Source organism: Ascaphus truei, chromosome 4 (genome assembly GCF_040206685.1).
Source record: "Ascaphus truei isolate aAscTru1 chromosome 4, aAscTru1.hap1, whole genome shotgun sequence".
Lineage (NCBI taxonomy): Eukaryota > Metazoa > Chordata > Amphibia > Anura > Ascaphidae > Ascaphus > Ascaphus truei.
This window is the reverse complement of record NC_134486.1, coordinates 130,252,833-130,278,309: the sequence shown is the minus strand read 5'-3', so window position 1 is coordinate 130,278,309 and position 25,477 is coordinate 130,252,833.

Here is a 25,477-nt window from a genome sequence, read left to right as displayed (position 1 = left end):
TTCAGGTTTCAGCTCCCAGATTGGTGAAGCCCAGGCCAGGGCGTCCCCGGTGAGAAGGGAAAAAACATAAGCTACCTTGGTACGATCCGTGGGGAAGCGAGAGGGTGACAGTTCGAATTGTATCTCGCACTGATTTAAAAACCCAAGCGGGTCCCCCGCGTATTTACTAGGCGTAGGGATACGCAACTCCGAAGACCCTGTTCCTTCACGGGAGACATTGGGAGAGATAACGGAACTGGAGATATTAACCTGGGGAATCTGGACGGTTAAGGTAGCAACCTGTTGGTTAAGAGCAGTGACCTGGTTGTCCAAGAAGGTAAAGTGTTTGGAGATGGTAGGTAGGGTACCTTACACCTCAGGGGGTCTGGGTCTGATGGGCTCTGCATAATGTAACGCTCGGCCTGCTCACAAGCCAGACGAGACCCTGGGACTGAGGTGGAAAGGAGTAATACAACACACCTAGCAGTAAACGGGGCACGGCCGGAGTGTGGAAGTAGCGTAGGTGGTCCAGGTAACAAAAATAGAAAAGGTACCGTACTTGACAACTCCAGCGTAGAAAGGTAAAGTCCGTAAGCCAATGGTCGTGGGATAGAGAGAGCAGCGTAGTAGAGTGTCCGTAAGCCTGGGTCATGGAGTGGAGAGAGCAGCGTAGTAGAGTGCCTGTAAGCCGTGTCCAGGGGATATTAAAGTCTGCAGGGTAGAAAGTCCAAAGCCAAATCCAAGGGGTTCCAGAGAGCAGCGTAATGAAGTCTAAAGCCAAAGGTCAAGATCCAGGGAGGTCAGCAGAATATCCAGGGACAGGAACTGAAAGACAAAAGGGGCCAGGCAACAGCGGACAGCACCAAGGTACAGAAGCTATGTAGAGCAAGGTGGTAATGGTGAGGGGAGACTAAATAGGGGGCTGGGACCAATCAGAGGAAGGGGAGGAATGGAGGAGTGGCCCGAGGGAGGACCTGATAGGGGAGAAGGGCCTGGAGGCGGGCCTGATGGAGCAGGGGCAGGGAAGCGTGTGATACGCGTGCAGCACCTGAGGAGGCAGAGTCAGGCGCACGGCGCCAGTAAATTGAAGCCTGGATCCGCGCACGCCCGTAAGGGTTACGCGCGCGACCCGGAAGTGTGGGATCTGCCGTGGGGGGTGCCGCGAGGAGTGAGGCACGCCGCTGGGGAGCTGGAAGCGGGTGTACCCACGGCGCGGATCCTTACACTCCACCAACGTGATCCTCGGGCTACCCTGGCAACAGATACACAACCCTTGGGTAGATTGGCTCAATAATGAACCCATTGAATGGAGCGCCTTTTGCCATAAGAACTGCATCTTGGAAGCAAGTAGCGTCGGGGGTACCACCGTGTCCGAGGAGAAGGAGAAGATACAATTGCCAGAAGAGTACGCAGAGTTTCGGGACGTCTTCGATAAGGTCAGATCAGAGATTCTTCCCCCTCACCACCCGTTCGATTGTTCCATCGATCTGCTTCCAGGTACTATACCTCCTAGAGAGACTTCCTATCCATTGTCTATGCCGTAAACCAAGGCAATGAAGGAATATATTGCAGAGAACTTGCAGAAGGGGTTAATATGCAAATCCACCTCTACTGCGGGCACAGGGGTTTCTTTGTGAAGAAGGACGGGACCATACGCCCTTGCATAGACTACCAGTCCCTCAACAAGATCACTGTCAAAAAACGCTATCCCTTGCCCCTCATTTCTGAACTGTTTGATCGATTACAAGGAGCTAATATTTTTTCTAAATTGGATTTACGAGGTGCCTATAATCTTGTCAGGATCCGTCAGGGTGACGAATGGAAGACTGCTTTCAACACCAGAGATGGACATTATGAGTACTTGGTCATGCTATTTGGTCTTTGCAATGCCCCAGCCGTGTTTCAGGATTTCGTAAATGAAGTTTTCAGAGACCTCCTTAACTTCTTTGTAATCGTTTATCTTGATGACATTCTAATTTTCTCTAGATCCGGACAGGAACACATCTCTCACAAGTACTCCTTCGCTTACGCAAGAACAAACTTTTTGCCAAACTGGAGAAATATCGTTTTCATCAAACATCTACCATTTTTCTAGGCTACATCGTTTCCGATACCGGTCTCACCATACATCCCGCCAAAGTCAAAGCTGTCCTGGATTGGCCACAACCTACTACCCTTAAAGCAGTACAATGCTTCCTTGGATTCTCAAACTATTACCATAGGTTTATCCAAAAAAAATCTTCCCTAGTGGCTCCACTTAGGGAATTAACCAAGAAAGGAATGGACCCCGCTTCTTGGCCCACTGCTGCTGTCCAGTCTTTCGCACGCCTCATAAAGGCCTTTGTGTCCACCCCCATTCTTATTCATCCTAACCCCAAACTTCCTTTTACACTTAAGGTTGACGCCTCTGATGTGGGCATAGGCGCTGTTCAGTCTCAAAGGAAGAACTCCCTGTCCAGGTTGCATCCTTGTGCATTTAAAAAAAAAAAAAATCTCCGGCCCAATGCAACTATGATGTCGGGAACCGGGAACTCTTAGCCATGAAACTTGCCCTCGGAGAATGGAGACATCTGCTAGAGGGTACTGAAGATCCGATAACCATCCTCACGGATCATAAGAACTTGCTTTACATTGAAGGCACACGTCGCCTAGGAGCACGTCATGCCAGGTGGTCGCTATTCTTCTCTAAATTTAATTTAATAATTTCCTATCTTCCCGGGTCCAAGAATATCAAAACTGACGCTCTATCTCGTCAATTTTCCCTGGATGACAAGACTGAGGATCAGCAAAAACCCATTTTACCGCCCAAATGTATTCTCTCTGCCACATCATTTGGAGCGCTTATAGACATTGTCCGTCAACAAAGTCACATTGCTCCTGGCATCTCGCCTCCGCAGGACCATCTCTTCACTTCGTCCCTGCACCGTAAGAAGCACTTTGTACATTTCTTCTCGAGTCCATCACTTTTCTTTTGACACACAATTATTTCAGTTTTGATGCACAGTTTTATCTACAAATCACAGGCACGGCTATGGGCACTTCAATTGCACCATCTTATGCGATATGCTCAAAGAACTAGATTGGTCATCACTAGAGTCTAGGCGCAAAGTTCACCTTTTCTGTCTTGCCTTTAAATTCTTCATGGGCAAGCTACCCAGCTATCTGAACAAGCTCCTCACCCCTACCACTTGCAGCACTTATCACCTGAGATCAGACTCCAAAAGACTGTTCATGGTCCCAAGGCTCAACAAAGTATCCGGACGTTCCTCATTCTCCTACCATGCACCCCAAAACTGGAACAACCTACCAGAGACTCTCACATCCACCACCAGTTTAAGTTCTTTCAAATCTAAGGCTGTCTCACATTTTAATCTGGTCTGTAACTGTTTCATACGCCCATAATTTATATTTTCTTTAACTGTGCATGCAATGTCTTGTATATAATGTATACCCTGTTCATTTATGTAACTGTATTTGTAACCATGTATTATTTGTTTTACTCTGTGCCCAGGACATACTTGAAAACGAGAGGTAACTCTCAATGTATTACTCCCTGGTAAAATATTTTATAAATAAATAAATCTTATGCCAATTTATTTATGGGGTTATGGGAATCACTTTTTATTTACGGTGCTCACAATCACTTTAGACATCATATTAAGTTTTTCACAAGCTATATTGATGATCTACTTTTCATTTGGTACGGGGATACACAGACACTTCTAAAATTCATAGAGGCACTTAATGTGAATGATTATAATTTAAATTCACTTTCGATCACAATATTCAACACATTTATTATTTGGATATGATGCTATATATAGACATGAACGGTGATGTACAGACAACTCTTTACAGGAAGCCCAATTCCAGAAATTCTTTTTTGATGGCTAATAGCAATCATTCCAAATCCCTCAAAAGGTGTATACCATACTTCCGGGAGGTAGAGCTCTAAGATGGCTGCATTTCTCAGGAGCTCCGGTTCAGCCTAATAGCAACCCGCAGACATCGCTGGTTTTCTACAGCAAAAGTGCAGATTGAAAGGCATCGCTAGGGAGTGTACCATCAGCCTGCCCTACTGAGACCATTATTGATCTGATCGGTCATTTCCTCAGAAGTCAATACTTAAAAGAAAATCTGAAGTCTAACCCGGTGCCTCAGTAGCAGTTTCAGGGAAGCACATGCTCAGGGCTTGTTCCATAAACTGTCTCTCTGTGAGTGAGGGGATCCTTATCTCCTCTATCACATCTACTGTGGCTGCTGCTGCCTGTGCTGTGGGACCTACTACCTATGGACAGAGCTTTTGGTGAGCCCGGAGTAGTGTCGCTGTGGAAAGAATCCACCTGCCAGCCGAAACATCTTGCCTCAGAAATGACAGATATTTGCTACAATGCCTGTCTTAACTGCTAAAATGGAGGAAACACGCACGCAGACCGGGAGGGTGCAACAAGAAGGTATTACAATCTATGTTCATTATATAGAACTGTTAACCACACAGTTAATGCAAGAATTTAGACAAAATATGAGGGAATATGTTGATACTCTGAAAAGAGAAATTGCTGAATGGAGGTGTCCACTATTTCAACAAGAGACCGTGCCTGCAAAACATGGCCAAAAATAGCCACTGCCCGCAGCCCAACTCCCCCCTGATTACCCCAGGGTGGCAATGCCTGCTACAGCTCACCGCTCTGCACACTATTTAACTGTAAAGAAAATTGTTGCACAAAAACAAACAAGGAGATCAGATTGTCTCCCAGAGATCCCTATTAATTGCACAACAAGGCTGCTGTAATGTATAGGGGTATAATACTCCCTGACAAATAGTCTAGTAAGCTGTATGGGGTACACGAAGTAACCGCTCCCAGCACTGTGGGAGGACAGTTACCACTAAAAGCCTAATGCGGGCCAAAATAATAAAGTTTTATTAGTACAAAGACGACGCATACTCTAATTATCATAAAAACAATTAAAACAAAAGGTGATAAGTAACACCAAAAAGGGAATAAGGTAACACTAAAAAGGGAATAAGGTGGACAATCCAAATACAGGTTATCAAATATTCCCTAATGGTGGTAACTAGATCATGGTGTGGGGTTGAATAGAGAGGTATCTATCTTCTGTCTGAACAGTCAAATGTAAATTATTTATCAGATAGATGGCATTAAGGTAACACCCAGATGCCTAAATTGGCTCTGGGATACCAGTACAGTGTATACCCTGACGGTGTATCCCTAGATATAGCCTCCTCTCTATGTTTAAGACACGGGTAACTAACTATGGTAAATACCGGTGCAGACTTGGTAACTCAGTATAGTCATAAAATACAAATATCACACAGGAGTTAATACTCTAACAGCAAACCTCAATATATAGCACATGTGCCAAGATAACCAGTTGTTCACTGCGGTGCAAATGACCGCAATTGCATCAGCTGTTAGAGCTCAAACTCTACTCACAATTGTAGCCGCACATACTGCATTTAGGCTATGATGCCCGCCGCCTACCATAGCATACCCGGCCCCCCAGTGCACCAGAGCGATCTCACCCATGACCTCCACGACGTCAACGTGATGACGTCATCCCGACGTACATTTTGCGCTCGGGGCTGGCGCTTTCTCAAGGTGGGAGGTGACAAATAGAGTAACACTGCCTCCTTTTATACCCACGCGCCGGACGGTTCTAGGAATATCAGTCACCATATAAGGTGAATGACAGCTAGTAGCGTGCCTCACGCATAGAAATTATGTATGTAATCAAATCATAGGGGGAAGGGAAGAAGGATTGAGTGATTAACCCCATAATACCTATACTTCACTGAGCCAAACCCCCACTTGTACATAGGATACCTTGCTCAACATAATAGACAGCATATGATACATAGGCCACAGATCATAGGAATTACAGGTAACATGTGTCTGAATGAGGACCATCTACACCCCAACTTGATACCAATATATCTGGGATCAGGAACTGATTGGTAAACACCGCATGATATAGCTGTTAAATCAGGTATATGGGGTGTAGGAATGAACTAACCTAGGTTGTCCGCCCCTAAGGTCAAAACGAACGTCTAAGTTAACACTGTATTCCTGGTTCCCCCTAAGATGATTAAATGGAGAAACATTAATGCAGCGAGTATATTTATTTATTTATAATCAATCATAGAAATGACGTGTAGATGTAGCCCTCATTCAAACCAATGGACTGAGTGTTTTTAGTGTGTAAATCCATTTACACTCAGTCTGTATGAGTTTCCTATCCCAGTCACCCTTTCTCTGGCCCCAAGGTATGTGCTCAATACAAATCAAGACCAGTTGGTCACTGTTACCATGATGTTCATTAATCCCATGTCGTGCCACCGGTGTATCTGTGGCATTTCGTATGGACCCCAGATATTCAAGGATTCTTTTTTTAAATTGTCTAAAAGTTTTTCCAACGTATAGTTTTCCACAAGAACAGACAATCAAATAGATGATACCCTCAGTGACACAATTTATAAAATCTTTGATCTTGAATGTCCGTTGTTGCATGAAATCCATGAATTCTGTCTTTTTTGGCACGTATCTGCAGGCCCTACAGCGACCACATGCATAGGAACCCCTAGGCTTCTGGTCAAGCCATGTTCCTGGTGATTTGACTTGATAGTGGCTCCTTACTAGGATATCCTTAAGATTGCGGCTTCTCCTACTTGTTAATTTAGGTGTAGTTGATAGAACCCCTTTCAGGTCCTCATCATTGTATTGTATTGTATTGTATGTCTTTATTTATATAGCGCCATTAGTGTACATAGCGCTTCACAGTAGTAATACATGTGGTAATCAAGTAAATAACAGATAATATAAATAACAGATCATGGGAATAAGTGCTTTAGACATAAAAGTAACATTTCGGAAGAGGAGACCCTGCCCTGAGGAGCTTACATTCTAATTGGTAGGTAGGGAGAACGTACAGAGACAGTAGGAGGGAGTTCTGGTAAGTGCGTCTGCAGGGGGCCAATCTTTATGTATCCTGTGTTCAGAATATCCACAGTGCTATTCATATGCTTCTTTAAGCAAGTGTGTCTTAAGGTGGGTCTTAAAGGTGGATAGAGAGGGTGCTAGTCGGGTACTGAGGGGAAGGGCATTCCAGAGGTGTGGGGCAGTCAGTGAAAAAGGTTTAAGGCGGGAGAGGGCTTTAGATACAAAGGGGGTAGAAAGTAGACATCCTTGAGCAGAACGCAAGAGTCGGGATGGTGCATAGCGAGAAATTAGGGCTGAGATGTAAGGAGGAGCAGAAGAGTGTAAAGCTTTAAAAGTGAGGAGAAGAATGGAGTGTGAGATGCGGGATTTGATCGGAAGCCAGGAGAGGGATTTCATGAGGGGAGATGCTGAGACAGATCTAGGAAAGAGTAGAGTGATTCTGGCAGCAGCAAGTAGGATATGCCAGTGTTTATTGAAAATCCGAAAAATTGAGCCCCATTGGTCGCTAAATGTTCCAATGAACCGAATGGGTCTATAGTCATTGGTAGAGTTGCTGGGGGCTGTATTAACTAGAAGTTGTGTCCTTGTTGTTTCAACCACTCTATTATAGGCTTTTCTGAGGTTACCCCTTGAATGACCCCGTTCAATGAATCTTTCTGTCATGCTTTTTGCTTGTTCCTTAAATTCATCTAAAGTTGAACAGTTACGCTTTAGCGAAGATATTGGCCTGTGGGGATAGCCTTGATCACATGCTTAGGATGTTGGCTATCAGCCCTCAACAGGCTATTGGTCGCAGTGCTTTTTCTGAAAATAGTTGTCTCAAGTTTACCTTCAGTGTCTTTAAATACAGTAATGTCAAGGAAATCTATGCTTGACTCACTTGAGACAAAAGTAAGTTTCAAAGTGTGTAGATTGGTATTTAACACATCAACGAATTCATTCAGGAATCCCAAGGTTCCTGTCCATAACATCAGAATATCATCAATGAACCTTACCCATAACTCCACGTATCTCGTATAGGGTTCCAGGGCCTCACCGAATACCACAGTCTCCTCCCACCAGCCTAGATATAAATTCACATAGGTGGGAGCACATGTGGTCCCCATGGCGGTGCCCAGGACCTGATGGTGATATCTGTTGTTAAACATTAAGTAATTTTTAGTCAGGGTAAGGTCCAATAGTTGGAGAACAAACTCGTTGTGTGTTACCAAATCCTGACCTCTAGATCTTAGGAAGTGGGCCACTGCCCTCATCCCGACAGAATGGGGGATGCTCGTATACAATCCCTTAACATCCAGTCCTAAGAATATTGTTGGTTATAAATGCTGAGGATTTAATATTAGTTTTTATTATCCTGATACATCAGGTAATTCAATATATGGGGACCTTAAACATCTGTTATCTTGTGCATTGTCTCCCAAAATCTCTATAATCTCATTTTACAGTTATGTCCTGCCTCCAGTCTCCTAATGATGGGATCCAGTCTGTACTCAGATTATAACTATGAGGCTCCGGCTTGCTGGTATTTTAGTAGAAATCTCTCACATAATATTTTCATCTCAGCGGCTAAAGTTTAATTTCTTCTCTTCTTATTTACAATATTAATAACCTGTTGAAATAACTAGAGAGAGAAAAAAGGGCTTTATAGTTTACCTGAAGTATGCATACAATAATATATACACCTGATATGTGCATATAATATGCAATTTATGTTTCTGTATGGCTATTTTGCACTACTCTGTAATTTGTGTATATATGAAAATGTATCTTACTGTATTGTTACAAAGCCTGTTAATTAATAGAATAAACAGAAGAATGCTTTGAGACACAGTCCCAGGCCTTGCTCGCCAAATTTCAAGCTATAAAATATAAATCTATTGACCTACAGGAAGCACTTAGTGCGGTCAGAAAGATTGATCGCCGTGACTTACTCTCGCAAGATAAGTGTCAGAATAAATACAAATCCAAATTTGATAACAAAACTCCTTTATTCATCACTCAACAGAGTCTGCAGGCTGAAGAAATTAGATCCATAGTCCTGAAACATTGGGACACTTTACAACTGGATAAGGATTTAGTGTCCATTATTGATAATGTTCCCAAATTTGTATTTAGAAAAGCTAGATTATTGGGAACATTTCTATCTCCTAGTCTATTTAGTTACAGAGATGCTGGTGGCCAACTGAGAAATATTCCAAAAGGCTTCTTTAAATATGGTTTTTGTGTCATTTGTCAATATGCACATACCGTTAAAACATACCATGTACAGTAAGAAACCCATTATGTCTAATAAAGTACAGTCTTTCATTAACTGAAATACTACTCATGTAGTTTACATGCTTAGATGTGGTTGTCAAAAAAACTATGTTGGACGAACCACCAGACCTCTCAAGAAGAGGATTGTGCATGTTCGGGCCATCAAAAAAGGAGACCTCCTGCATCCTGTCTCTAGACATTTCACAGTGTCCAAGGGGGGGTATTCGGAATTTCACTTTCTCGGGTGTTGAGCATGTTCAGGCCCACTCCAGAGGGGGTGATAGGCTCAACGTGCTCAACAAACGAGAGATGTTCTGGATATTCACCCTGGACACTCTACATCCAAGTGGCATCAATGTCGACTGGGAACTTTCATATTTTTTATAGTTCGGTCCTGTGGGATATTTTTGCATACTTTGGCGTGTTGTAACATTGGAAATGTGTCATTAGCCTTGATAATAGTGGTGTTCATCTCCATTACTTGTGTCTCTTTCATATGTATATCATGTTTGCTTACTAGCTAATTTTAGGAATTATGTAGAGTATATACATGATCCCTTACTCCAGGATATTAATACCCTTTTCACCACGTGTATATGCTTATTTATGACAACTACATCAGATGGGCTCTCCCATTGGAGAGTTGTTTATGTAATTAGCCTTTGAACATTTTCTCATCTGCTTCTTTCATACAATGTTTAATGTGTATCACTTCAGTTGTGGCCATTTGCCTAGAACAAATTTATATTACATGTTCTCTGGAGTAGTTACATGTATTAGGGACGTATGAACTATATTGTATCTCCTTGCTGCAATACAGTATGTACTCATGTACACCTGCACTGACTTCATTATATTTGGTTTTATGAGATATAGCTACGATATGGTTCGTCTTGGACTCCTTTGTACCATCTACGCTGCAGTTAAATAGATATAGTTTATTGGTCATAAATTTTGTTTATTAAATTAACTTATTGCATGATTTATTTGATTATTTGTACTTGAGAGGGCCCACATGTGTTCACTGTGGTTGTGGTAGGCTTTTTGCATGCAGGATGCCGCATTGTATCCACTTCAGATATATATCAGAGGCATCACTCAATAGGGCTTTTCTGATGTTTGAACGGTGCATGGCCATGCGCTCTTTCAGCATCCTTACAGTCTTACCGATGTACAGCAATCCACAAGGACACTTAATAAAGTACACCACGAATTTTGACTCACAGTTCAGTTGTTGTTTGATTTTAATCGGTGCGCCACTATGCGGGTGATTGTAGCTAGGGCCCAGCTGCATATAGTGGCAGTTGGTGCAGCCATGACAGCTGTACGAACCAGGTTTTTTGGCTAACCAGGTGGTGGGTGTGGCATATTTGTCTATTGGATCAGATCCAGTGACCATGTCACCAATGTTTGGTCCCCGACGAAAGCAGAATAGGGGTGGCTCTCTAGCACATGCACCAATCCTCTCGTCACTCTCCAGGATGCGCCAATTGCCCCGAGTGCAACGCTTAATGCTGTTTGTAGCAGTACTGAATGTACTGACTATATTGAGCCTGTTGCTCACCGGTCTGCCTGACGAAGGTATCAATAGTTCACCCCTGTCAACCTGTCCAACCTTTTGCAAGGCAAAGTCAATGTCCTTGGCCGAATAGCCTCTCTCCCGAAAGCGTGCGGCCATTTGGGCAAGGGCCCTTTGGGATTCTTCTGGATCAGTGGTAATTCTCTTCACTCGGAGAAGCTGGGAGTATGGGAGACCCCTCTTGAGTGGTACAGGATGGTGGCTGGCTGCACAAAGAAGGGAGTTCTTGTCTGTACTCTTCCGGTATATTCTAGTGGCCAGCGTGCCTCCAATTTTGTACACTATGGTGTCCAAAAAAGCGATTTCCTGGTAGCTGTGGTTGAGGGTAAATCGGATTGTGGAGGGGATTTTGTTTATATCAGAAACAAATATCAGCAGCTCATCTTCACTGCCCGTCCACAGAATGAAGATGTCGTCAATATAGCGAAGGTATTTGACGATATGCCGCCCATGCGTGGTCGCTCATCTGCATGTCTTAGGCAGGTCTGCAACCCCGCCTTTCCCCATTATCACCCAGCATACAGCACTTCAAAATCAACCCCACACTGATGAGACCCATCAAGGTCGAAACAGCTGTCTGTGGGTGGTTTTCTGGGTATGCACCTTAACCCTGGCTGTGCTCAAAGCTGTTACCATGCAGCAAGCTTAAGCCTATAGGGAACCATGTTAAAAATGGTTATTGAGGCAAAAAGTGACACTGTGTGCTCATTTGCATGTCATTTCCCAGAATCCCTTGCTGCAGTGGAAGTGCTGTATGCTGGGTGATAATGGGGAAAGGCGGGGTTGCAGACCTGCCTAAGACATGCAGATGAGCATACAGCTATATTTGCATATTTGCTTTCCTGTGGAGGGTTTTTGTCACTTTTTTTACTCACCATAACTTAACTCAGTATTATGGTTTAGCCTATCCCATAGCCTCTCTTGCATTCCCAGTAAAATCAACCCCACACTGATGAGACCCATCAAGGTCGAAACAGCTGTCTGTGGGTGGTTTTCTGGGTATGCACCTTAACCCTGGCTGTGCTCAAAGCTGTGACCATGCAGCAAGCTTAAGCCTATAGGGAACCATGTTAAAAATGGTTATTGAGGCACAAAGTGACACTGTGTGCTCATTTGCATGTCATTTCCCAGAATCCCTTGCTGCAGTGGAAGTGCTGTATGCTGGGTGATAATGGGGAAAGGCGGGGTTGCAGACCTGCCTAAGACATGCAGATGAGCATACAGCTATATTTGCATATATATATATATATATATATATATATATATATATATATATATATATATATATATATATATATATATACAAACACAGACAGACACACACACAGACACACACAGACACACACACACACACAGACACAGACACAGACATACACACACACACACCATATATCTAAACTGCCTGGTACACTCAAGGAAATTGAAGAAATACTTAGCTTCCCATGGAGTGCATGCAGAAGGGCCAGAATCGTCAACTGGTCAGGTGGAGCATATAGAAAGAAAGAGATCCACAGCACCAGCACTCGCCTGTAGAAATTCAAAATATTAATGTATTCATACCATCTGGCAAATACTGTAACATGAAAAAAATGGACAACGTTTTGTACTACTAACAGTCCTTTGTCAAGCTTCTACCCAGTAGCTCTTTATAGTGGCAGTGGAAAGTGAATTGGTGCTAAAAAATCAGTTTCAGAGCAAGTCCCATCAGCTATAATCGCGCATGCATTTCTGGATCCAGCCATTTTCAAATAGGAATGCTTAGTCTGAGAGATAAAAGTCTTCAAAATAATGCAAAGGTCCATACAGTGCACTTGCTTCAGTGCCGTCCAAGTTGCCTCTGGGTCCCCAACATTCGCAGGGCCGAGATCTCTGTAAACAGGAATGGATTTCACGGGATTGCTGCTAAAGTAATTCCCTTAGAGTTCAACAGCATCCTTAGCAACATTCATAACCGCGAGCGGCAATTTGCATGCACAGCAGCACCTCCGGCTGCTCGACACCACCAACGTAGGACTGTTATATAGTGCCGGGCGCATGCTACGCCGTGCGCGGAATTTTAGTTGGCTGACGTTAGTCAGCCTTTCTATATTGGCGCCACGCACATGCACGGCAGGAAGCGGGGAGCCGACAGACAGTGGCGAAGACGGGGAAATTCATCTTTTTGGCCGCTACCGGCACTGAATGTATGTATATGTGTGTGTGGATGTGTGTGTGCGTGCGTGCGTGCGTGCGTGCGTGTGTGTGTCTACCCCAATTTAATAAATATTTTATTTTACCAAATTTTTTTTTTAATAAATAATAAATTACACATACATACACATACATACAGACACATACATACACATACATACACACATAAACACACACAAGCACACATAAACACACAAACACTGTACCTTCACAGCTTCTATAGTATATATACAAAAAGCTTGCGGCACGTGCACGCGCGTTCACATAGGCACGCATGGCCGCATGCTGTATAGAACGGCCCGTAGATGTCGGCTGCTGACAGCGTCCTTTAAAACACAGAGTTACACCCACATTACCTGCATCCCCAGCAGGCACCACAGTAACTGCATCCCCAGCATTACCCACTGATCAGGCACCAGCCATAGCCCTCGAAGTAATATGGAAAGGTACCCGGGCGCTATCTCTATGAAGCGTATATAAATATGTCAATGAAAAGAACGGTAATACAGCCTGGATGCAATATCTTTCGAGTTGTTCTCCTGTGACTCAGACCCCAGCAGGATCTATCCAGGATCCTTATGAATAAGGTGATACAAAAAGAAGATGGGGGAGCACAGTTAGTGGTGTACCCGATACACTAATAATCGATAAAGTAAAACACACCTCTATTATGGACGCCTGTCTATGTGGCAGGCTCCGTATAGTGGTAGTGTGCAGACAGTAATATATATAGGTGGGTGGGAAAAATATGAATAAAAGGAAAACTTACACGGCCTTGTGTAAGTTCTATCCCAACAAGGTGTCTTTAGAGTTGTCTTCTTATTTGCGATGTCTTTTCCTCTGCGGTCGTTGCTGTCCTCCTTCTTGCTTCCTCCAACTTTCGGGGTGTTGGTCCTCGTGGAAATGGAAATGGAAAGGTGGTACAGTTAACACGTATGTACAGCAGTTTATAATGTACAGGGGGGGATAATTGGGCAATATAGCAATAAACCACTGCAATGCAATGGTTTAAACAAGCACTCACACGGGCCGGTGTGAGTGGTTCGTATAGAGGTGTCTTTATGTTCCTAATCACAGGGGTGGTTCAAATTGTCAGATGTCCGTAACCAACTGGCAATGATGATATTAATGCAGCCTTTAGGTCAAGGTACATGGGGGTTGAGAAACCCTTTTTTAACAAAATGATTTCCAACACCATGTCTTTGAAGTTCAATTTAAACCAAAAGATCTTAATCTAGAAACACTGTCTTTATCCTTTTTTAAAAAAACATTTAAAAAAAAACATTCTTAAAAGTACTTTTCATTCAAAAATTTCATTATTTATGTGTATCCCCTCACGTTTATACATATCGGGTATACATTAGGATGTGATTCCAGACAAGTAGTCTGCTTAACCATAAGTCCCCAACATATATACCAAGTTACTATATCCCCTGATTGGGCTAAATGTGGACTAATATTGAAGAGGCTAACACCACAAACAAACAGCAAGTAAAAACCAAATAAACTGAAAGATATTGTACAAGAATGCAGTACACATACATCCATTGAGTTGCTAAAATCCCAGATCAAATCAGAAAATACAAACATGCATTAAACATGCTATCATTAGGAATTGGGGAAACACTTGCAACAATATATAACAAACCACAAGGAAATCATATAAGACCTTTTATTTTTATTTTTAATTTCAGTTACGGTTTCAACTTTATTGTAATTATCGTTTTAATAACTTCTGTAGGACAAGTCAGACACACATTTGATTCCAGTTAGGAGGTGTAAGATTTTATTGCAACATTACAGTGGATCACTATGTCCAAATACACTAAGGACATTATTATAGCCACACACGGGGGCAGACCCGTGTGTTGTAAACACAAGGATGCGCATATAAACATAAAGATGCGCACGCAACAGCCCATGAACCTTCTTCAAAACTTTGAAAAAACTTTATTGCTTATTACCAACAAGCTGCGCACACCAACGCGTGGGCGATGCGCGCGCAGCTTCCAAGATGGCGGCGCTCCGTCGCATCAACAAAGGATTATTAACCACACCGGGGAGAAGATTGGTTTTCAACTGTATAAAAGCACAGCCAGACAGCCGGTCCCAACCATTTGAGCCTGAGGAAGTCCTGCTAAGGACGAAACGCGTTGCTCTACTGAACCAGATTGGGACTTTATGACATTGGGAAGAGAGGCCTAGCTTTAGCTCTCCATCCGGACGCGGAGGGAGAGATCACCTATCACTAATGCCCTACCTATCCCCAGTTTTTAATTCGCCCTAGAGACCTTTGGGTTTCTTTTTTATTCGTTTGTAACCCCCAAATAAAGCTTTATCCTTTAGATTTCCCGTTGGCATCTATCCTTCCATTGAGCTTTGCAGGAAGAAACAAAGGGAGAGATCAGAAGAGGAAAGGAACCATTATAAGTGTGTACTCACACTGGCCCGTGTGAGTATTAAGCTATATTGTTTCTCAACCCCCATGTACCTTGACCTAAAGGCTGCATTAATATCATCATTGCCAGTTGGTTACGGACATCTGACAATTTGAACCACCCCTGTGATTAGGAACATAAAGACACCTTTATACGAACCACTCACACCGGCCCGTGTGAGTGCTTGTTTAAACCATTGCATTGCAGTGGTTTATTGCTATATTGCCCAATTATTCCCCCCTGTACATTATAAACTGCTGTACATACGTGTTAACTGTACCACCTTTCCATTTCTATAGCCCTCGAAGTACCTACAGCCCTCTTAGCAGCAGAAACATTAGCAGAAACCTTAAGTGTATCACATATGTTGGTGCTCCACCACTTTGCTGACCCTAACAGGTGTATGTATGAATCGTGGATGGGTTACTACTATTGCAACCTCTGGCAGGTAAGTTTCAGTGCCATGGGTTTAATGCCAGTGCGATGGGCTTAAGTGCAAACTCCGGAGAAAGCAATAGCCGCTTCTTGTAACAATGGTAAACCAGGGATAGGGGAATGGGGAACCCTCGCTACAGCCTATATACAATGGTAAAGGAAGGTGCTTCACTGGGTAACAAAGTATACAGACCCAGGAAGATACAGAATCCCAATATTGACAACACTCGATTTCCTGTGATATAGGTGAGACGTGTAGGTGGTTAAAACAACTTTTATTATAACAATGTAGCCGGTCCTCCCTGTCCCAACCTCATATTGGGCCTCCTCAGGGGACTCTCACTCTGGTTACAGGGATTTTGGTGGTGCATACCTGCTGGTAACATGAGGGCCTGGGTCTCCCGCGATGTCCTGGGGGATAACAGGACAGGCTTATCTGGGGCTGAGCCCGAATTCTTCTTAATGGTGCAGCGCCTCCATCTTGTGCAGCTCCCAGGTGCATGGGGTGGAGTATCTGCAAAAGAGTTATCTCCCTCTCCTCCCAATATACTCCACTCTCAGGCAGGAGGTAAAACAAAAGGGTTCTTTATTGTCCAGACTAGTAGCAGCTTATGCACAGCACACAGCACTTCATCAGAAGTGTGTTCACCACCAGAATGATCTCTAGACACACTCCTTGTCCAATATAAGAGTTGTCCCTTTTCCTTCTCTTACTCCTTTGTGGAGCAAGAGAGTATCTCCCCTCTCCTCTAAGGGAGAGCCTTCAGCGTGCCAGAGCCCTGGTAGCTTAATCTGAACCCATCGTCCTCTTTCTGAACTGCAGAGGAACAACCTCTCTCAAAGGCTAGAGAGGAACACACAAAACAGGAAAAGGTAATCCCTTTAGTACAGACACTTCAGGGGAAGGGGGGAAAAGGGGGGAGAAGGGGGGAAGGGAAAGAACACCCTCGCTACAGCCTGGCTGGAGTTGCTACAATCAAGGGCGATGTAGAATAGCAACAATAGAAAAATGAAACCCCTATAATGAGAGCACTCTAAACAGATATGTACACTGATGACACCAGAGAAATCGAATGATGTAATGAATTGATGAATTATTAAAATAATCTTTATTAGGAGATACCTCAAAATTAAAATATTGCAGGTAAGTGAACCTATGCCTCCTCTGAGGCTTGTCTAATTGGGGGAGAGCGGATGTGATGTCATTGAAAGCCTGTCACATGCTACTACAGCCAATCAGAGTTGGGATGTATTTTCCACGCTCTGATTGGCTACCGTACCATGTGTCACCGGCCATCTTTGTTTTGATGACGTCATCTTAAAGGCAATTGAAGAACAGCCATTCTGATTGGCTGTGCTTTCATTGCCTTTAAATGACATCATCATTTTTTTTCCCGGCCAAATCACATGTTTTTCACGGCCCAATCAATACTGTGGGAAACATTTGACCAAAATGTGACGTCATAGGCCTATAAAAGCCTATGTCGCCTCATTTTGAAGCCAGTCGCAGAGGAGGGAACATCTCCCCTCCTAAGAAGAGAAGAACGGCGTGGCGTAAGAAGATGGAAGAAGACGGAAGAAGACGGAGAAGACCCCAAAGAAGAAAAGAAGACCCCAAGACAGACGGGAAGGATTACAAATAGAAGAAAAAGACACTGACGTGGATTTGTAATGGTGTTTTATTTTATGGTTTACCTGTGGATTGGTTCCTGTGCTTCCGGGTTGCCTGGATTTCGGTGAGTGGGCATCTAATGGTGAGTAAACAAAAGAAAAGTTTATTATTTTTACTTTTACATGTTTTTTTTATTTTTGATTCATGTCTTTTATTTTTTTAGTCCCATTTAATGCCCGTGAATGTATCTATTATGTACCTATGGCTATACATACATTCACAGACACTGAATGGGTGTATTCTATGTGATTTTTGTATGTAAATGCATTGTATTTTATGCTCTATTATTGCCTCTGTATGTTATGTTTATCTATCTATATGGATAGACATACAGGAATAATAATTGATTGTTTTGCTAATGTTTAGGTTGTTTTCATGTATGGCTAATGTATTTATCTGCTTTATTTTGTCATTGTTGGGAATAATGTAATTTGCATTTAGCGACAGGTTATTTGTTATGGCTTATTTCTGGTAGTTAGATTAGAATGATGGTGGTTACTTTCAATTAGAATTCTTTTGGCAATGGTTTGGCATTAAGAATTGAATAGGGAATTGTATAATTGATTTGTACTGTATTGTAATTGATTGAGGAAATGGATTAATTGATTGATGCTAACTGTATTGATGTTGCTTAGTTTCTATTTGATTTTCATGATGGCATTGGTGGTTAGGGGACATTGTTCTTAGTGTATTTTATTGTTACATATATTTTGCATAGTGTTACATGATGCACAGATTAATTGTATCATGTACACACTCAATGCAATTGTGTGACATTTCATATACATTTGTGTAGCTGCTGGTTTGTTGGGTTATATTTACAAGCGATGCTGGATTTATTGTAACATGGTGATTTTAAGATTAAAAATTCATGTTTTGATTGATGCATGTTTTATGTGTTTCATAATGGGCAAATAATCTATTATCCATATCTGGATAATAGTTATTTGGCACATTATTGTTCTGTATGTGTTGGGGGGGGGGGGGGAGTGATGTATAGAATGTATAGGTCCGGTTTATTAATTTTACATTCTGGGTTGGTTCCTTGGTCCTGCGTGAGACCTCTGGAGACCACCTGAGGTATCCTCAGGTATCTCACGGGTATCAGGCTGCGTGGTCCACGGGTGACACCTGCAGGGAAGAACCGGTGGCCTCACATCTGTGGGGTAACGCGGACCCGTAGTCTGTGGGGAAGAACCGGTGGCCCCACATCTCTGGGGGCACCGCGGACCCGTAGTGTGTGGGGAAGAACCAGTGGCTCCACATCCGTGGGGGCACCGCGGACCCTTAGTGAGCACCCGTGGGTACCCAGACCCCCGTGGGAACCACCCGAGGCCCCTCAGACACCTGTGAGTCTGACCAGGGGCTCCCAGACATCCACGGGCCTACCGTGGGGACCCAATTGTGGCCCACGGTGACCCACGGAGACCACCTGGGACCCACCAACAGACCTCCAGAACCTGTATTGAACAAGTTGCTGGTACCCTGTACGTCTGTCAGGTGACCCTTCAGGCCAGCCGGGGACTCGCATGGGCCTGGGGTATGAACCCTGTATGTAAAATGATAAATCATGTATTTATGGGGGGGGGGGCACAGGGGGTGGGTTATGTATTTAATAAATAGAATGATGTACTGGGGGTGGGGGAAGGGGGTATTGGCCCCAAGGGTATGTGGGTAGGCCTCCCGGCTGGGTAGTGGGTGAGGGTGGTTAGGCCTCACAGGGTGGGGGGTTAGTGGGGGAGGGTATGTAGGCCTCCAGATTGGTGGGTGAGGGTGGGTTAACCCCTTAATGACTGTAGCGGTTAATAACCGCTATGGTGATTTTCAATAAAAAGTCCGTTTTAGAGTGCAAAGTGCCTGTTCGCGCGGCTTAGTGAATAGCGCTCGGCAGAACTTCACGTTCTAAGAGCACATTGCGCTCTTAAAATGACTTATCACTGCTTAGTGCATAGCCCCCATTGGGTGAACCGCCGGCAGGGGCGTGGCCACGCCTCCGTCGCAAGTTCTAAACTCCATTTAATTGAGTTAAAAAAAACTGGCAGTACTGTGCAGCTGCACTTTCAGCGGGAAGGTGCGTACTGGGCCCAGCCCCATCCCACGCCGAGGTGTGCGCTGTAGCAGTCTCTGGGACCACAGCCTAAGAATATCGACAAATCTCTAGTATGCCATTAGTACAGCTACAGTATTGGGCATTAATGGATATTGCTAATTTATACTTTGTCTATGGCTCTACCTGTAGGCCTTAGTCAGATATTCTTAGCCGTTGCAGCAATATCTAAACACTATAGCTGATCAAATGAGATATTTCTGTATTACCTAACCATTACTGAGCTATGTTTGGTAAGTATGGCAATAATGGCGCTGTCAGCATTCTTGTTGCTTGTTGCTTTACAATCTAAGCCATCATCCGGGACTTAACTGGATCTCCCTGCATGGTTATCAGTGCACCGATCGTATCTCCCCCACACTCCCACCTCTCTCCCCTTCCCCCAATACACACACACTAAGTTCCCCTTCCCCACACCCCAAATATACATCATAACCTCCCCATAACCCAAATACACATAATAACCGTCACCTATCTCCCAACAACACACAACCCCCACAACCGAAATACACATAACCCCCAACATACCAAAATACACATAATAACCCCCCACAAACCGCAAATACATATAATAACCCCCTACACACACCGCAACTACACATAATAACCCCCTACACACCTCAAATACACAATTCACACAGCCAACCACGGTGTACAGTTGTGGTGCTGACAATGAAGGCATGGGCTAGCTAACATCCCCACAGCCATCAGCCAGCCGAGTCGACGAGCAGGTCTCGGCTATCCTCCATGCCTGTGCCCCTATTTGCCACAACACAGTATCCTATTCCCCACATGTGGCTAGTGGCGAATGTATTGGACACTGCTGCACTATGGGATTCAGGAAAATAAATAATTTATCCCTGGAATCTCAGCCATACAGTAGCATCCACTCAAGATTCATGTGTCGGGGGGGAAATTTCTAATCTTGGACCAGGACACACAGTTATATTTTAAGATAAGCACAGTCCGGATTTGTGAACATTAGTACTCTACAGTAACTATATCTGAATGTGACCCTGTCCCTTTATACTTTCCCCATCAACTACCTGTTTAACAGTGTTACATTTGTTTTTTTCTCCAGGTATCATGAATAAAATGTACTTCCAGAAGGTCATTATCACACAGGCGAGAGCATCATACATCTTAGATTTCCTAACATCAGGTCACTGGTTCTTCCAAGACAACGACCTAAAACACAGTGCATCTGCTACATTTGATTGTGGCTTAAGTTTGCTCCAATCATTGCCGTTAGAGGTGTATATATGGGAACTCCACCTCTACCTATCCAAACCCCTGAGGAAGTGACGTTATCATGCGTAGGGTCAGAGGTCACGGCACCTTGGAAGAAGCCGGAAGTGCGTCATGCGTGGATCATCTCACAGTTCATGGAGATTGTGTAGGAGCGGTCCCTGTGTGTTGCTGGGCCATCATTGAGATCCTTGCGGCCAGCGGGAGGAGTGTGCGACTAACCCCCACATGTGCAGGTGTCTGCAGAGGACTATCTTCGTCCGGAGGATTTCGCCATTGCTTGGTGTTCAACGCTTGTCTTTCCGGTCCTGTAGTAAGTAGGGTTTTGGGTTTTAATCCCTGATGATCCGCTGCAACAGGCATCCTTGTCTTAATAAATTAGTTTTTTATGTCATCAGCTTCTGTGTTTCATGTTATATGTTGTCTGTTGTTAGTTAGTATTGTTTCATGTCAATTGTGTTTACAATGCACACTATGATGATTTTTCTCTTTGTATTTTTCTGCATGTCACGGATCTACTGAGTGGAGCCTGATCACACATCACGATTGATTGGACTATATCTTGGACTCAGTGGACATTGTAATACCATTTTGAGCGCTGGTCTGTATTTGTTTTTGTTGTACTTCATCTGGTGCTGGTTCTACCAGTCCATTCCTGGCTGCCCTGTCATCTTCATTTTTTGTATCAGTTTATCTTATTGTTGTTTTTACTGGTTTATTATATCACTATTGTATTGGGATTAGCGCTGTTTAAGCACATTTATTTTTGTTATACCTGTGTTACATTTGTGTTTTTCTCCAGGTATCATGAATAAAATGTACTTCCAGAAGGTCATTATCACACAGACGAGAGCACCATACATCTTAGATTTCCTTACATCAGGTCACTGGTTCTTCCAAGACAATGACGTAAAACACAGTGCATCTGCTACATTTATTAAGGACAGTGGAACAAACTTGATCACAACACCGCCAGAGTAATTACTGTTTTGAGCAGTAATATACTACTAACTGTGTTGTTGTGTGTGCTTGTTTTATTCTTGGCAATAACCATACGGTACTTATCTCTAAATTTTCTGACCCCCTCTCCTCCGAGAATCCCATTGAACCCCAGAATTGGTGTGGCATGCACTGAAACATCATCTGCCAAAGTATTGGAAAGAGTGTCTAACTGTGGAAATGTGCAATAATTACAAAAAACATGTAAATAATGTGTTATTGGCGGTTATTAAAAGGCATGGAATGGAAATTGGCATGTAGTTTTAATAAATCATTGCCTTGTATTTCACACTAAATGTAAATGCAATAATAAGAAAAAATGGGTTACGAGTGGAAAATAATATAATGTCCAAGAATGTCACTTGGCATGACCAGGAAGACAAAGGACTTTGCATCCAAAGCTGCATTCAATCTGATCCCCTTCAGTATACATCTACATCACACCAAAGGCAGACACCTGATAGGGCTCCCCAAGAGGTGCTCCCCTCTGCACAGAACAAGCGTGCTAAGGGTTAACTTCTGCTTTTGCTTGTAGTATGTGGAATGTCAACTCCACTCACTGGAATGTTAACAAGCCACGAAGACAAAGAACTTTGAATCCACAGCTGCATTCTATCTTAACCCCTTCAGTGTACATTTACATTGCCCCAAAGGCGAACAGCCTTTGGGGCAGCCAGAGGGCAGCTAAAGGGTGTGAGCCATTTGCTGCTGTTCACTGATGCATGGTGATGTTAAATCTGTTCAAGTTAAATCTGAAACTCACCAGCCTTTGATCCCCTGTATCCAATTTTCACAAGGTTGATGTACTATTAAGAAAAACAAATATTTTTATACAACCTGGCTCCCTTGGCAGTACGCTGCTATTCTCTTTTCGTCTCCATATGTATTGTTAATGCTCTGTGCCCAGAACATATTTGAAAATGAGAGGTAACTCTCAATGCATTACTTCCTGGTAAAACGTTTGATAAATAAATAAAAAAACTGTACAATACAGCACTTTACCTCCCACGTCCAAAGATCCAACCCAAATTGCGTCTCAAACTGATGCTGGCCTCAGACACTGGAATATCATGTTTCTGTTTCAGAATATCCCGAACATCTACAGTAGATCGCTCATAATTTTCCAGGCTGATCTCATCCACCTGGCGAATTGCTTCACTCTGAATGGCAAAATTAGGAACAACATTATTTTATTTTGTAATACTTAATAATGTGTATGCAATTGTTAGGGGTGCAATTGTTTTCTCCTTTTTTTCATCCTTTTTTTTCTTCAGATTCTGCATGTTAATCAATGTCCACACCTTGTATCTGTAGGAAAAATATCCAGTGATAATGGATATTTAAGGTAATGTATGCGTTCCATTAAATTGTCAATACCAGTACCACACGTGCACAAATTCAATGAAATTGAAAAGGAAAGTACACCCTCTTTGAACTCTATGGTTTTACATATCAGGACATAATAACAATCCCTTAGCAGGTCTAAAAATTAAGTAAATACAACCTCAGATGAACAACAACACATGACATATTACACCGTGTCATGATTTATTTAACAAAAATAAAGCGAAAATGGAGAAGCCATGTGTGAAAAACTAAGTACACCCTTACTGCTTCCATAGGAATTAAGATGCTACGTAGCAGACAGGAGCTGCTAATCAAATGCCCTTGATTAATTGATCCTCAGCAAGTGTGACCACATCTATAAAAGCCAAAGTTTTAGCAGTTTGCTGGTCTGGAGCATTCAGGTGTGTGTTAACACAATGCCAAGGAGGAAAGACATCAGCAATGATCTTAGAGAAGCAATGGTTGCTGCCCATCAATCTGGGAAGGATTATAAAGCCATTTCCAAACAAATTAAAGGCCATCATTCTACAGTGAGAAAGATTATTCAAAAGTGGAAAACATTCAAGACAGTTGCCAAACTTCCCAGGAGTGTACGTCCCACCAACTTCACCCCAAGGTCAGACCATGCAATGCTCAGAGAAATTGCAAACAACCCAAGATTTACATCTCAGACTCTACAGGCCTCAGTTAGCATGTTAAATGTTAAAGTTCATGACAGTACAATTAGAAAAAGACTGAACAAGTATGGTTTGTTTGGAAGGATTGATAGGAGAAAGCCTCTTCTCTCTAAAAAGAACATGGCATCACGGCTTAGTTTGCAAAGTTGCATCTGAACAAACCACAAGACTTCTGGAACAATGTCCTTTGGACAGACGAGACCAAAGTGGAGATGTTTGGCAATAATGAACAGCGCCACGTTTTGCGAAAACCAAACACAGCATATCAGCACAAACACTTCATACCAGCTGTCAAGCATGGTGGTTGAGGGGTGATGATTTGGGCTTGTTTTGCAACCACAGGACCTGGGAACCTTGCAGTCATTGAGTCGACCATGAACTCCTCTGTATACAAAAGTATTCTAGAGTCAAATGTGAGGCCATCGGTCCAACAGCTAAAGCTTGGCTGAAATTGGGTCATGCAACAGCACAATGATCCCAAGCACACCAGCAAATCTACAACAGAATGGCTGAAAAAGAAAAGAATCAAGGTGTTGCAATGGCCCAGTCAAAGTCCAGACCTCAACCCGATTGAAATGCTGTGGCTGGACCTTAAGATAACTGTGCATAAACAAATGCCCACAAACCTCAGTGAACTGAAGCAACGTTGTAAAGAAGAGTGGGCCAAAATTCCTCCACAACGATGTGAGAGACTGATAAAGTCATACAGAAAACGATTACTTCAAGTTATTGCTGCTAAAGGTAGTTCTACAAGCTATTGAATCATAAGGTGTACTTAGTTTTTCACACATGGCTTCCCCATTTTGGCTTTATTTTTGTTAAATAAATCATGACACGGGGTAATATGTCACGTGCTGTTCATCTGAGATTTACCTAATTTTAAGACCTCCTAAGGTACAGATGATTGTTATCTTTTATGTTATCTGTTATTATTATGTCCTGATATGTAAAATCATTGAATTCAAAGAGGGTGTATTTTCTTTTTCACATGACTATATATGTGTTCCATACAGTTTACATAGAATGCACATGTGCAACATGGTGAAAAAAAATCCAGGGATTTACTCTTAGTTTTGCCTGGTAACGAAAAAAGTAAGTCCAGCTAAATCTGTACTAACCACTTGTATGTTAAGGCATACAAATTGTTAACTCCTTCCACTTCACCCCTGGGAGACTTGTAATCCCCCCTACACATAAAACACCGTCCATATAAATTACCAACAGTCTATTAGCCAAAACGAATCCCTTCTAAGGATACTAGAAATCCTCCCCAGGGAGGTCAGTACGCCACACAGCCGTGGAACAAGAACTTCAGGAAAGGCTGATCAGTGATGCATGAAACTTTAATAGGACAAAGTGCAAACGGATCCTCCTGACGCGTTTCGGCCCGTCAGGCCTTTGTCAAAAGAGTGATCCGTTTGTGAAAACATGATGCATATATAGCAGATGCAAGTTACAACACCTGTGGTCAAGCCCCAAACAAATGGGTAACAGGTGTACATCCTGACACTGCTGATATTAGCATATCAAGTTAAAAACAGTGCTGGGATTTAAAAATGACCAATCTATATGTTTGGCAGGAAAAACATAT